This window comes from Nerophis ophidion, linkage group LG27 (genome assembly GCF_033978795.1).
Source record: "Nerophis ophidion isolate RoL-2023_Sa linkage group LG27, RoL_Noph_v1.0, whole genome shotgun sequence".
In the NCBI taxonomy this organism is placed as follows: domain Eukaryota; kingdom Metazoa; phylum Chordata; class Actinopteri; order Syngnathiformes; family Syngnathidae; genus Nerophis; species Nerophis ophidion.
Genome location: NC_084637.1, coordinates 5230273 through 5242772, shown reverse-complemented (window position 1 = coordinate 5242772; position 12500 = coordinate 5230273). Strand labels below are relative to the sequence as shown.

At 40.4% G+C, this 12500-nt stretch overlaps 1 long non-coding RNA gene across 4 annotated transcripts in view; it reads right to left on the bottom strand.

The window, feature by feature from the left end:
* Positions 1-3006, bottom strand: part of LOC133544369 (uncharacterized) — a 14531-nt gene extending 11525 nt beyond the window's left edge. The window contains exons 1-4 of one of the 4 annotated variants that reach the window (XR_009804644.1): positions 2554-2957; positions 551-669; positions 391-469; positions 149-281 (exon numbers count right to left, since the gene is read on the bottom strand). This is a non-coding gene — a long non-coding RNA (uncharacterized LOC133544369). The other 3 variants (XR_009804645.1, XR_009804643.1, XR_009804642.1) reach the window with 3 other exon arrangements.
* Between the last annotated feature and the right edge of the window lie 9494 nt (positions 3007-12500).

The following is a 12500-nucleotide window of genomic DNA, read 5'->3' as shown; positions in this document are numbered from 1 at the left end:
ATATATATATATGTATGTATGTATATATATATATATGTATACACACATACATACACACACACATATATATATATATACATATATACAGTATATATACATATATACACACACACACACATATATCAACAGTTCTACCATTTCTACTTACCAAATCTGTTTGCCAGAACTTCTTCGATTCGTTGCCTGTTCACTCCTCCTTTGCGTTTGAAGATCTGCATCAGCTTGAGTGAAACGTGGTCCAGTTGTGAAGTAAACTTTGACCGTAGTGGCTTTGTAGTGATCTGCAAGAACTCCTCATTAATCCAAAAAATATTTGATAAAATTCATTTAGAAAAATTTGCCATTTTCTTACAGTTACACATCAATACATAAAAATACAAGTTAACTGACTTCACTCTGCTGGAACAGGGCAGGTCACCGGTTTTTGAATTTTTCTATCATGGGTCTCTGTTCAACGACCTCTCGTCGTCTGCGGGAGAAGGTTTTTTCCAATTAATCAGCACTTCATTGACACACTTTTTTATTTCTGACAACAAAGCCATTCTCTCACTTTAAAGCCTTTTGGGTGCAGTGGTATGTTGTAAACTTCAGCTCTTCTGGCTTTCTAGATGTTGGCTGCAGCTTTACATTGGTGTTTTTCCACTGGGCATCTAATATGTACTCAACTGGCTTTAAAACAGAAAAGTGAGATGTATAGTACTGTATACGTTTTTATGCAGTAGAAAGGGGGCCGTCCTTTGCCATGGCTACGCCTAATTGATTAGATTTGCATAGGACAGTGGACAGCTCATCAGTTAGTGACTCTTGAACTTGTAGTTTATGATGCTGAAATACATCGGAAACTAAAGCTTTTTTGACAGGCCAAGATACTGTACTTAAAGGCCTACTGAAATGAGATGTTCTTACTTAAACGGGGATAGCAGGTCCATTGTATGTGTCATACTTGATCATTTCACGATATTGCCATATTTTTGCTGACAGAATATTTTGTTTTGCACTTTTTTGTATTGGATGTTTATCTTTAACACATTTTTAAGCAAAATAAGCAATAAGTTTGCATTTGAAATGCTTATACTATTGCAGAATAATAATTAATAATTAATCTATAGATTAATCGAAAAAATTATCTATAGATTAATCGATAGAAAACTAATGGTTAGCTGCAGCCTTAACTCACTGACCATCTGTAACCTAGAATCTACATTTACTGCTTAATCGACAACTTCACTGAAGGAGAGAGGGTGTAAGAGGCAGAGACCGGCGGAGATGATGGAGTTCAACAAAACAGGGCAATCACAACATCAACCGGATCCGGTGCCTGATCTTCAAATAGATCCATGTGCGTTGCGTGTCTGCTCCTGTCTGTCAAGGCTCCTGTCCAACAAGACCACTTCCACCATCCCTCCGCATCAACGAGAGCACAGCCGGTCTCTGCTGGTGTGCCGAGACAAATGAATTCTCGCGATAACAAAAAAGATTCACTGGCGATAGCGCGAGATAATACTCTGTATGAGGTATAAAACACTATATAATATTTACAAACACATATTTAAACACACATGCAGGCAGTTTCCGGACAGTTTCCGCAAAGATGATATATGATATACGCATGCTCCGAGTTCTGAACTCATTTATTTTGTGTTGATCAACATCAAATCAATCCCGATGGATCAATTATGAGAAATGTTATGTTTCACTGACTAAATATATATGTGTATATTTCAAAACTAGATATTGAGTAAATTGAACAATACTTAAATGTGTCACATCAAAGAAGGGCTTTAATCATTTTTTGGAGTGTGTTGTGTCCTTGAGCAAGGCACTTCACCCCTGCTCCTGATGTGTCGTGGTTAGCGCCTTGCCTGGCACCTTGAAGGTCGAAAAGCGCTATACAAGTGTAACCCATTTACCAACGTACCTGTTGCATGAAGCAAGCAAAACAGCTAAACCGAGTGTGGCGAAAGGCAAGAATAAATAGCTCTCTGATTAGTCCCCGGGAGCAGGTGAGCGTCCCGAACACTAATCAGAGGCAGGTGAAAATAATCAGCACCCATGGCCACCAAAAAACACCATCCCAGGGGTGCTGAAACAGAACTTAGGCAGTCTTAAACTGGAACAAAACATGATCCAGGGAAGGGATCATCACAATTGGGGTATTTCAGCACAACATAATTGTATTTTAATTTATTTTCCTTCAGTTATTTGAGGCCCTTCTTATGCTGTATGTGTAGTGAGTATTAGTCTACGTTGTGTAGTTAAAAAAAATTAATACAAGATACTTCTCCATGCCATCCTTTCCTTATTTATTGGTAACCTGTGTTGGAAACACAAAACAAACAGGTCTCAGCTCTCTGGCGGACTGATATCTGCTCCTGTGTGGTGTAAATACCACCAAACAATTCACACGGTCGAAGCTTTACTACTTAATTAAGTAAATTAATTAACACATCACTTATATCCACAGTATTATTGTGTTAACTTTCAAAGTATTTAGGGACGTTTAGGAAGAATATTTAGAATATGAAGAAACACGGAGCAGTGAAGAACTATTACCTTCCCACTCAAAAGTCCGAAGGAAAATAGAGCCACCACACTTCCTGCGCCGGACACCCGGTTCTTCAAAATAAAAGCGATACTTCAAAATAATAGAGTATTAGTCAACGTTGTTAAAAAAATAAACAAAATACACTTCACCATGCCGTCCTTTACTTATTTATTGGTAATCTGTGTTGGAAACACAGAACACACAGGTCTCAGCTCTCTGGCGGACTGATATCTGCTCCTGTGTGGTGTAAATACCACCAAACATTTCACACGGTCGACGCGCTACTACTTAATTAACTAAATTAATTAACACATCACTTTTATCCACAGTATTATTGTGTTAACTTTCAAAGTATTTAGGGACGTTTAGGAAGAATATTTAGAATATGAAGAAACACGGAGCAGTGAAGAACTATTACCTTCCCACTCAAAAGTCCGAAGGAAAATAGAGCCACCACACTTCCTGCGCCGGACATCCGGTTCCTCAAAATAAAAGTGATACTTCAAAATAAAATATAACACCCTGTCAAGTTCCATCCATTTTCTACCGCTTATTCCCTTTCGGGGTTCATAATATAGCGCAACAACATCACACTATTACATATATATTTAGTTAGTACTTATTTATCTAATCAGCCTGACCTAAGCCTACAGTATTTTGTATTTCTATAGTGTTTTGTATATTGTACAGGATTGCTTATTATTTTTATTGGATAGTAGTCTGTTTTTTTCAATTGTTAGTTTTTCCTTTATTAACTCTTGTTATTTATTTTTGACCCCATATTTGTTCCCACTACCGCACCTTAAGGTGGAGTCCTTAATCTCGTTATATGCAAATATAATGACAATAAAGTCCATTCTATTCTATTCTATTCTAAAGTGTATGTGTTAAATAAATAATCGTTGTGATTAACAAATGGTTTCATATCAATTCATCCTAGGGAGGTGTTTAGGGCACACGGGGAAGACCCAAAGTTTCCCACTGGGTTGTGAGTTTTTCCTTGCCCTTATGTGGGCGTTGATCCGCGGATGTCGTTGTGGCTTGTGCAGCCCTTTGAGACACTTGTCATTTAGGGCTATATAAATAAACATTGATGGGTTGATTGATAAGTAAGATTGATTGATCGATATTACTGTAAAAAAAAAACTACCACAATTTTTCAAAGGTAAAATTCTGTCGACTGAGCAGGTAGTTTTATTATTATATATATATATATTTTTTTTTTTTTACATAGCATCATGCTATGGGGTCAATATGTAGACTATGTCTCCCGGCTGGCCTGGGAACGCCTCGGGATCCCCCGGAAAGAGCTGGACGAAGTAACTGGGGAGAGGGAAGTCTGGGCTTCCCTGCTTAGGCTGCTTCCCCCGAGACCCGACCTCGGATAAGCTAAAGAAAATGGATGGATGGATCTTGTTGTTGTTTTTTTTTACCATTTACACAACGTGCCAACATCACTGGTTTTGGGATTAGAAAAAACAGCCTTTTTCATCAGGATGATGGAGAAAAAGATGTGGCTAAACCGACCAAATACAAGATGCAGATGTAAAATGTGTCACAGTTGTTATGATCTTCCGCCCGGATCATACATTGTTTTGGTTTTTGAGTCCTTTTTGTGTTTCCTGATTATTTTTGGACTCTTCCGATCCTTAGTTTGTGCACTTCCTTCCTTGTTCCGCTACCATGGTTGCTTATTCGTTTCACCTGTCCCTGGTTCTAGACTTGCACCTGTTGGTAATTGTTTTCTTCAGTATTTAAGCCTGCCTTTTTCATTTACTCTGCCTCGTCTCGTCAAATTTTCCTACACGCAATTTCCGTCTACGTGGACTCCCTACTCGGTAAACTTGCTTGGTTTTTGTTAGCTTCCACGCTATGTTGCTTTGTTTCCTAGCTCCCATGCTAGCTCTTTGTTTTGCCTTTTCATGCCTGGTGCTCGTTTTCTGTTCTTAGTCTGTTGTTTAGCTAAAATTAATGATTACTTCTTACCTTTCGCTGTGTCCGAGCCCGATCTGCATCTTGGAAGAGCACCACCCGCATCACGATGCCACGTAGGCGTCACAACAGTACTACTGCATTTTCTTCAACAATGGAGTAAAAGTCATCGAAGACACTTTTGGCTGTCAAAAACAGTTTTTTGTTGACCACCCGAGGCCTTCTTGTGGCCCCGACATATTTGGTCATCTTGTGAGAGTGCCCACTTTCATCTCTGCATCCACCCGGCCTCAATACAGCTTAAGCCTTATCAGCTCCAGCACATAGACCCCCGGGAGCAGACCACCGGCGGTACTGCAGGTCTGAAGGCAGAACCCCCTGCTGGTTTTCGACATGTAATCCGTGGCAAGTCATAACACGCTACTGATGAGGCGCGAAGGCGGCGGAAGTGGTTGTCGCACACGAGCGTGTTGCCTCGCCGGCGTTCCTGTCCTCGGTCCAGCCCGCGGGACACGGATTTCTGTAATTGTGTCGTTTGAAGATAAACATCAGCACCATCTGCTGTCACAAACACGACCTCCCAGGTGCGGATGTCTGGGTCGGGGGTGCGTGATACTGGAAATGTTGGTATCGATATTACACCAATTAAATAGTGAAGTGAATTATATTTATATAGCGCTTTTCTCTAGTGACTCAAAGTGATTTTACATAGTGAAACCCAATATCTAAGTTACATTTAAACCAGTGTGGGTGGCACTGGGAGCAGGTGGGTAAAGTGTCTTGCCCAAGGACACAACGGCAGTGAAGAGGATGGTAGGAGCTGGGATCGAACCTGGAACCCTTAAGTTGCTGGCAAACCAGCTATACCGGTTATATACTAAATACAATATTTTTATGAAAGTCATTTAGGGATTTTGCTTTTAATTTGTTGATGGTAATTATAATCAGAATAAAACGGTACAGCTGGGTTGGGAGACTGGCCGTGCCGGCAGATTGATGGTTCCAGGTTCGATCCCCGCTACTGCCGTCGTGTCCTTGAGCAAGACACTTTACCCATCTGCTCCCAGTGCTACCCACACTGGTTTATATGTAACTTAGATGTTGGGTTTCACTATGTAAAAGTGCTTTGAGTCACTAGAGAAAAGCGCTATATAAATATAACACCAGACGATCTCCGGCTGGCCCCACTATGGACTGGACTCTCACTATTATGTTAGATCCACTATGGACTGGACTCTCACTATTATGTTAGATCCACTATGGACTGGACTCTCACTATTATGTTAGATCCACTATGGACTGGACTCTCACTATTATGTTAGATCCACTATGGACTGGACTCTCACTATTATGTTAGATCCACTGTGGACTGACTCTCACTATTATGTTAGATCCACTATAGACTGGACTCTCACTATTATGTTAGATCCATTATGGACTGGACTCTCACTATTATGTTAGATCCACTATGGACTGGACTCTCACTATTATGTTAGATCCACTGTGGACTGGACTCTCACTATTATGTTAGATCCACTGTGGACTGGACTCTCACTATTATGTTAGATCCACTATGGACTGGACTCTCACTATTATGTTGGATCCACTATGGACTGGACTCTCACTATTATATTAGATCCACTGTGGACTGGACTCTCACTATTATATTAGATCCACTATGGACTGGACTCTCACTATTATGTTAGATCCACTATGGACTGGATTCTCACTATTATGTTAGATCCACTATGGACTGGACTCTCACTATTATGTTAGATCCACTATGGACTGGTCTCTCACTATTATGTTAGATCCACTATGGACTGGATTCTCACTATTATGTTAGATCCACTATGGACTGGACTCTTACTATTATGTTAGATCCACTATTGACTGGACTCTCACTATTATGTTAGATCCACTATGGACTGGACTCTCACCATTATGTTATAGATCCACTGTGGACTGGACTCTCACTATTATGTTAGATCCACTATGGACTGGACTCTCACTATTATGTTAGATCCACTGTGGACTGGACTCTCACTATTATGTTAGATCCAATATGGACTGGACTCTCACTATTATGTTAGATCCACTGTGGACTGGACTCTCACTATTATGTTAGATCCAATATGGACTGGACTCTCACTATTATGTTAGATCCACTATGGACTGGACTCTCACTATTATGTTAGATCCACTATGGGCTGGACTCTCACGATTATGTTAGATCCACTATGGGCTGGACTCTCACGATTATGTTAGATCCACTATGGACTGGACACTCACTATTATGTTAGATCCACTATGGACTGGACTCTCACTATTATGTTAGATCCACTATGGGCTGGACTCTCACGATTATGTTAGATCCACTATGGACTGGACTCTCACTATTGTGTTAAATCCACTATGGACTGCGATCCTTTCCAAGGTTTCTCATAGTCATTCTTATCGACGTCACACTGGGTTGTGAGTTTTTCCTTGCCCTTATGTGGGCGCTGATCCGCGGATGTCGTTGTGTTAGGGCTATATAAAAAAACATTGATTGATTTATTGATTGATTGATTGATTGATATTACTGTAAAAAAAAAATACTAAAATTTTTCTAAGGTAAAATTCTGTCGACTGAGCAGGCAGTTTTATTATTACATTTTTTTCCCCCCATAACATCATGCTATGGGGATGTTTTTCGGCGAGAGGATTTGAGAGACTAGTCAAGATAGAGGGAAATATGAATGCAGTAATGTACAGAGACATCCTGGATGGAAACCAACACTTCCCATTCAACCTGATAAAAACCTTGGGAGGTGCTGCAAAGAAGACTGCCCAAATATCGGTGTGGCAAGTTTGTGGCATCATATAAAAAACGACTTGAAGCTGTTAAATGTGTATCAACAAAGTATTGAGCTAAGGCTGTGAATACTTATGTACAAGTGATTTTCTTTACTTTTTTTATAAACTTGCTAAGTAAAAATAATTAGGGGGGTATTGTGTGTAGAATTTTGAGGACAACAATGAATTGAATGCATTTTGGAAGGGTGTAACAAAACAAAATGGCGAAAAAGTTAAGAAAAGTAGATAAAAGTTGAAAAGTTAGGGTCCGAACACTTGCATGAAGGCATGGGATTATTCATATTATTTAAGATTTTTATATAGTGCCGCAAGGGATGCTGGGAATTAATATATCAGAGTACAATATTTGCACCTCAAGACTCGCGTATACAAATATAATTGACTTTACTAAACAACAAATGAGTTTATCAAAGCAATCAGTGGCGTTTCTTCGCAGGAGACGAGCGGTTTAGGAGCGAGGGGCCACTTCAAACGCCGACGTTCTTCATCGTCTCGTCATCAAAACACAAAATAATAATTTGGAAGGTCCAATTTGAGTTGGATAATCCTTCAACGAGTCTCTCAATTATATGTGAAATTGTGTGCTAGCGGGGGTCTCAACACTTGAATGAAGGCACGGGATTATTCTTCGCACAAAAAAAAAAAAAAAATACACAATCCCCCACTTAGCCCTGAAGCTAATTAACCAGCGGCGGATGATTAATTCCGTTTGGGGGAGATTTGCTTCCTCTTGGTCTTAGGAGAAGGTGCAAAAGAAATACTTGACACCAGAAAAGTCATCTTTGGATTTGTAAAGAGTGCATGGAACAAACAAATCCATTATCACAAAATCTATCGCTTCTTTCCAAAAAAAACAACCAAAAAAAAAAACACCCCTCTGAGGGCCACTTGAAGAGGAACCCAGAGGGGGTTTGGGGGGTGGGGGAGTGCAATAATAGTTTGTTTGAGGATTATGAAGACGTTACCGTCCAAAGCTGGAGACTTCAGCTCCGTTGCGCCTCCAAAGGTCACCAGCCAAGTTTTGCATTCCTGCCTGGACTGAAAAATATGAGTTTACCTGCAAAAACAACAAAAGCACCGTCAACTAAGTTTGTAGTCGATACTACTATGATTACGTCGATATTTTTTAGCATCGCTACATCTGTAAGTGCAAGTTAAAACTCTACTACGCAAAAGCCAAAGCCATTTATCAACAACACCCAGAAACGCCAACTGCTTCGCTGGGGGCCGAGCTCATCTAAGATGGACTGATGCAAAGTGGAAAAGTATTTTGTGGTCTGACGAGTCCACGTTTCATACAAAGCTGGAGATCTAAGCTCCATTGCGCCTCCAAAGGTCACCAGCCAAGTTCTGCATTCCTGCCTGGACTGAAAAATACGAGTTTACCTGCAAAAACGACAAAAGCACCGTCAACTAGGTTTGTAGTCGATACTACTATGAATACTTCGATATTTTTTTTAGCATCGCTACATCTGTAAGTGCAAGTTAAAACTCTACTATGCAAAACCGAAGTCAAATGCAAAGCCAAATTTGTAAGCGCAAGTTAAAACTCTGCTATGCAAAAGCCAAAGCCATTTATCAACAACACCCAGAAACGCCAACTGCTTCGCTGGGGCCGAGCTCATCTAAGATGGACTGATGCAAAGTGGAAAAGTGTTTCTGTGGTCTGACGAGTCCACGTTTCATACAAAGCTGGAGATCTAAGCTCCATTGCGCCTCCAAAGGTCACCAGCCAAGTTCTGCATTCCTGCCTGGAGTGAAAAATACGAGTTTACCTGCAAAAACGACAAAAGCACCGTTAACTAGGTTTGTAGTCGATACTACTTTGATTACGTCGATATTTTTTTAGCATCGCTATATCTGTAAGTGCAAGTTAAAACTCTACTACGCAAAGCCACAGCCATTCGTCAACAACACCCAGAAACCACTTTGGACTCATGCAAAGTGGAAAAGCGTTCTGTGATCTGACGAGTCCACGTTTCAATAATAATTAATTATATTTGGTACTATACTGCCTCTAAAAAGTACCAGTCCACTGCTCCCTCGCTCTCTACGAGCGGAGGAGCATGTTCGGCAGCGCACACACAAAATAAAATAAGTTTCTTACAAGTATCATCCCTGCAGGACGAGGAATAGCTAAACATGCTTCACTACGCACCGTAGCATCAAAATGTAAACAAACGCCATGGGTGGAACTACCCTTGACATCCACTATAATGATACCAAGTACAAAAGCATATCTAGTCGATACTACTATAATTATATTGATATTTTTTTAGCACCGTTACATCTATAAGTGCAAGTTAAAACTCTACTATGCAAAAGCCAAAGCCATTTATCAACAACACCCAGAAACGCCAACTGCTTCGCTGGGGCCGAGCTCATCTAAGATGGACTGATGCAAAGTGGAAAAGGTTTCTGTGGTCTGACGAGTCCACGTTTCATACAAAGCTGGAGACTTCAGCTCCGCTGCACCTCCAAAGGTCACCAGCCAAGTTCTGCATTCCTGCCTGGAGTGAAAAATACGAGTTTACCTGCAAAAACAACAAAAGCACCGTCAACTAAGTTTGTAGTCGATACTACTATGATAACATCAATAATTTTTAGCATCACTACATCTGTAAGTGCAAGTTAAAACTCTACTATGCAAAAGCCAAAGCCATTTATCAACAACACCCAGAAACGCCAACTGCTTCCCTGGGGCCGAGCTCATCTAAGATGGACTGATGCAAAGTGGAAAAGGTTTCTGTGGTCTGACGAGTCCACGTTTCATACAAAGCTGGAGATCTAAGCTCCATTGCGCCTCCAAAGGTCACCAGCCAAGTTTTGCTTTCCTGCTTGGAGTGAAACATACGAGTTTACCTGCAAAAACGACAAAAGCACCGTCAACTAGGTTTGTAGTCGATACTACTATGAATACTTCGATATTTTTTTTAGCATCGCTACATCTGTAAGTGCAAGTTAAAACTCTACTACGTAAAGCCAAAGTCAAATGCAAAGCCTAATTTGTAAGTTTAAGTTAAAACTCTACTTTGCAAAAGCCAAAACCATTTATCAACAACACCCAGGAACGCCAACTGCTTCGCTGGGGCCGAGCTCATCTAATTTGGACTGATGCAAAGTGGAAAAGTGTTCTATGGTCTGACGAGTCCACGTTTCATACAAAGCTAGAGACCTTAGCTCCATTGCGCCTCCAAAGGTCACCAGCCAAGTTCTGCATTCCTCCGTGGAGTGAAAAATACGAGTTTACCTGCAAAGACTACTAAAGCATCACCTTGGCATGACCGTCAACTAGGTTTGTAGTCGATACTACTATGATTACGTCGATATTTTTTTAGCATGTTACATCTGTAAGTCCAAGTTAAGACTCGACTATGCAAAAGCCAAAGCCATTTATCAACAACACCCAGAAACCACTTTGGACTGATGCAAAGTGGAAAAGTGTTCTGTGGTCTGACGAGTCCACGTTTCAATAATAATAAATCATATTCGGTACTATACCACCTCTAAAAATTGCCAGTCCCCCACTCCCCCGCTCACCCGTCATCGTCTTGTCATTGCTGGTTTACGAGCGGAGGGGCATGTTCGGCAGCGCACACACACAAAATAAAGTACATGTATCATCCCTGCAGGACGAGGAATAGCTAAACATGCTTCACTACGCACCGTAGCATCAAAAAGTAAACAAAAGCAATGGGTGGAACTACATATGACATCCACTATAATGATACCAAGTACAGAAGCGTATTTTGTCCATACTACTATAAGTATATCAATATTTTTTAGCATCGTTACATCTGTAAGTGCAGGTTAAAACTACTATGCAAAAGCCAAAGCCATTTATCAACAACACCCGGAAACCACCTATGAATCTCTCCAAAAATGTAGAAGCCGTGACTTGTATGTTGTAGTCAAAGTAATGTTTTGGTTACAGGAACTACGGCCGTCAAGGCGAGCTGGATGTTCTTATTTGGACATTAAGTCCAGCTCTCATTCAGGGGGAGAGGAGCTCCTGTCACCGGCTTCAGGCAGCGAGGAAAGACAAAAAAAGACATGATAACAAGCTCTTTTTATGTCATCTTGGCATGCACGTAATAACTGCGATGTGCAACATCCACATGATAAAAATTCTGCCAAAAGTAGCTTTTTTAATGCAGTTAATCTGATGTTTTTGGTATTGGCGTCAATACGTTTTTAAAGTTAATTTCTGAGTGTTTCTGGGGTGGGGGTGGGGGGCGGGAGTGGTGACGACTTGTTAGAATAATCATGTATTATCACATATTATCACACAACTTTAGAATGCTTAAAGTCCGTTGCTATAGTTATTAGCTATTGTGCTCAAGCTGTACTTTTTCTATCTGTGCAAGGACAAAAACTTCTTGTCTGAGGGGTGGCCTCACCCGCAGATGTTATCTTTGTTTTAGCCCGCTAACAGCTAAGGACTTCAAGGACCTCAACGAAGATAAGATGACAGCACGCAGACGAAGAAGAAACAAGGAAATCACAAGGCCCCAGCACATTCCGTCACATATTGTGCGTACTGGACCTGCTTTGCATAATATATGTGACCACTCCTTTTAGAGTCGGCCTCAGTGATGTTGACTGTGGAACTCCGGAATAAATAGAGGGATACGGGAGCTGAACCTTGGAGCATAGGGCGAGAATGTGACTAAGTGTGCAGCTCCATGCGTTCTCCTCATGAGCTAAATTGAACTCTGTCTCTGCATGGTTCCTTGCTTCTTGTCTGATTAATAGATGTCATCAGTGTTTGAACCTGACACACTTTAAGGTATATATTTAAAAAGTGAATTGGATACTTTTTGGGAGGCTGAGGCGGGGGAATAGTGCAGTCTAAAAAAAACTAAGGGGTTAAAAAAGTAACTATTGGGCAGAATGTACACAAAATTGGAACTCAAAGCTTATCTAAAACATGTTTCATAGACCATATAGAAGAGTTTTAAATGTAAAAAAATATATATAATAAATCACCACTTTAATTGAAAGTATACAAGCGAGTATAAACCCCTGATTAATCGTAATTATTTCAAAATTAAAAGTGTAATTAATCTGATTGAAACAGCACTAATAATTTCCCAGCATGTACTTCATGAAAATGTAGTGTATGGTGATAATGTTCATTTATACAATATGTTTTTTTTGCCTA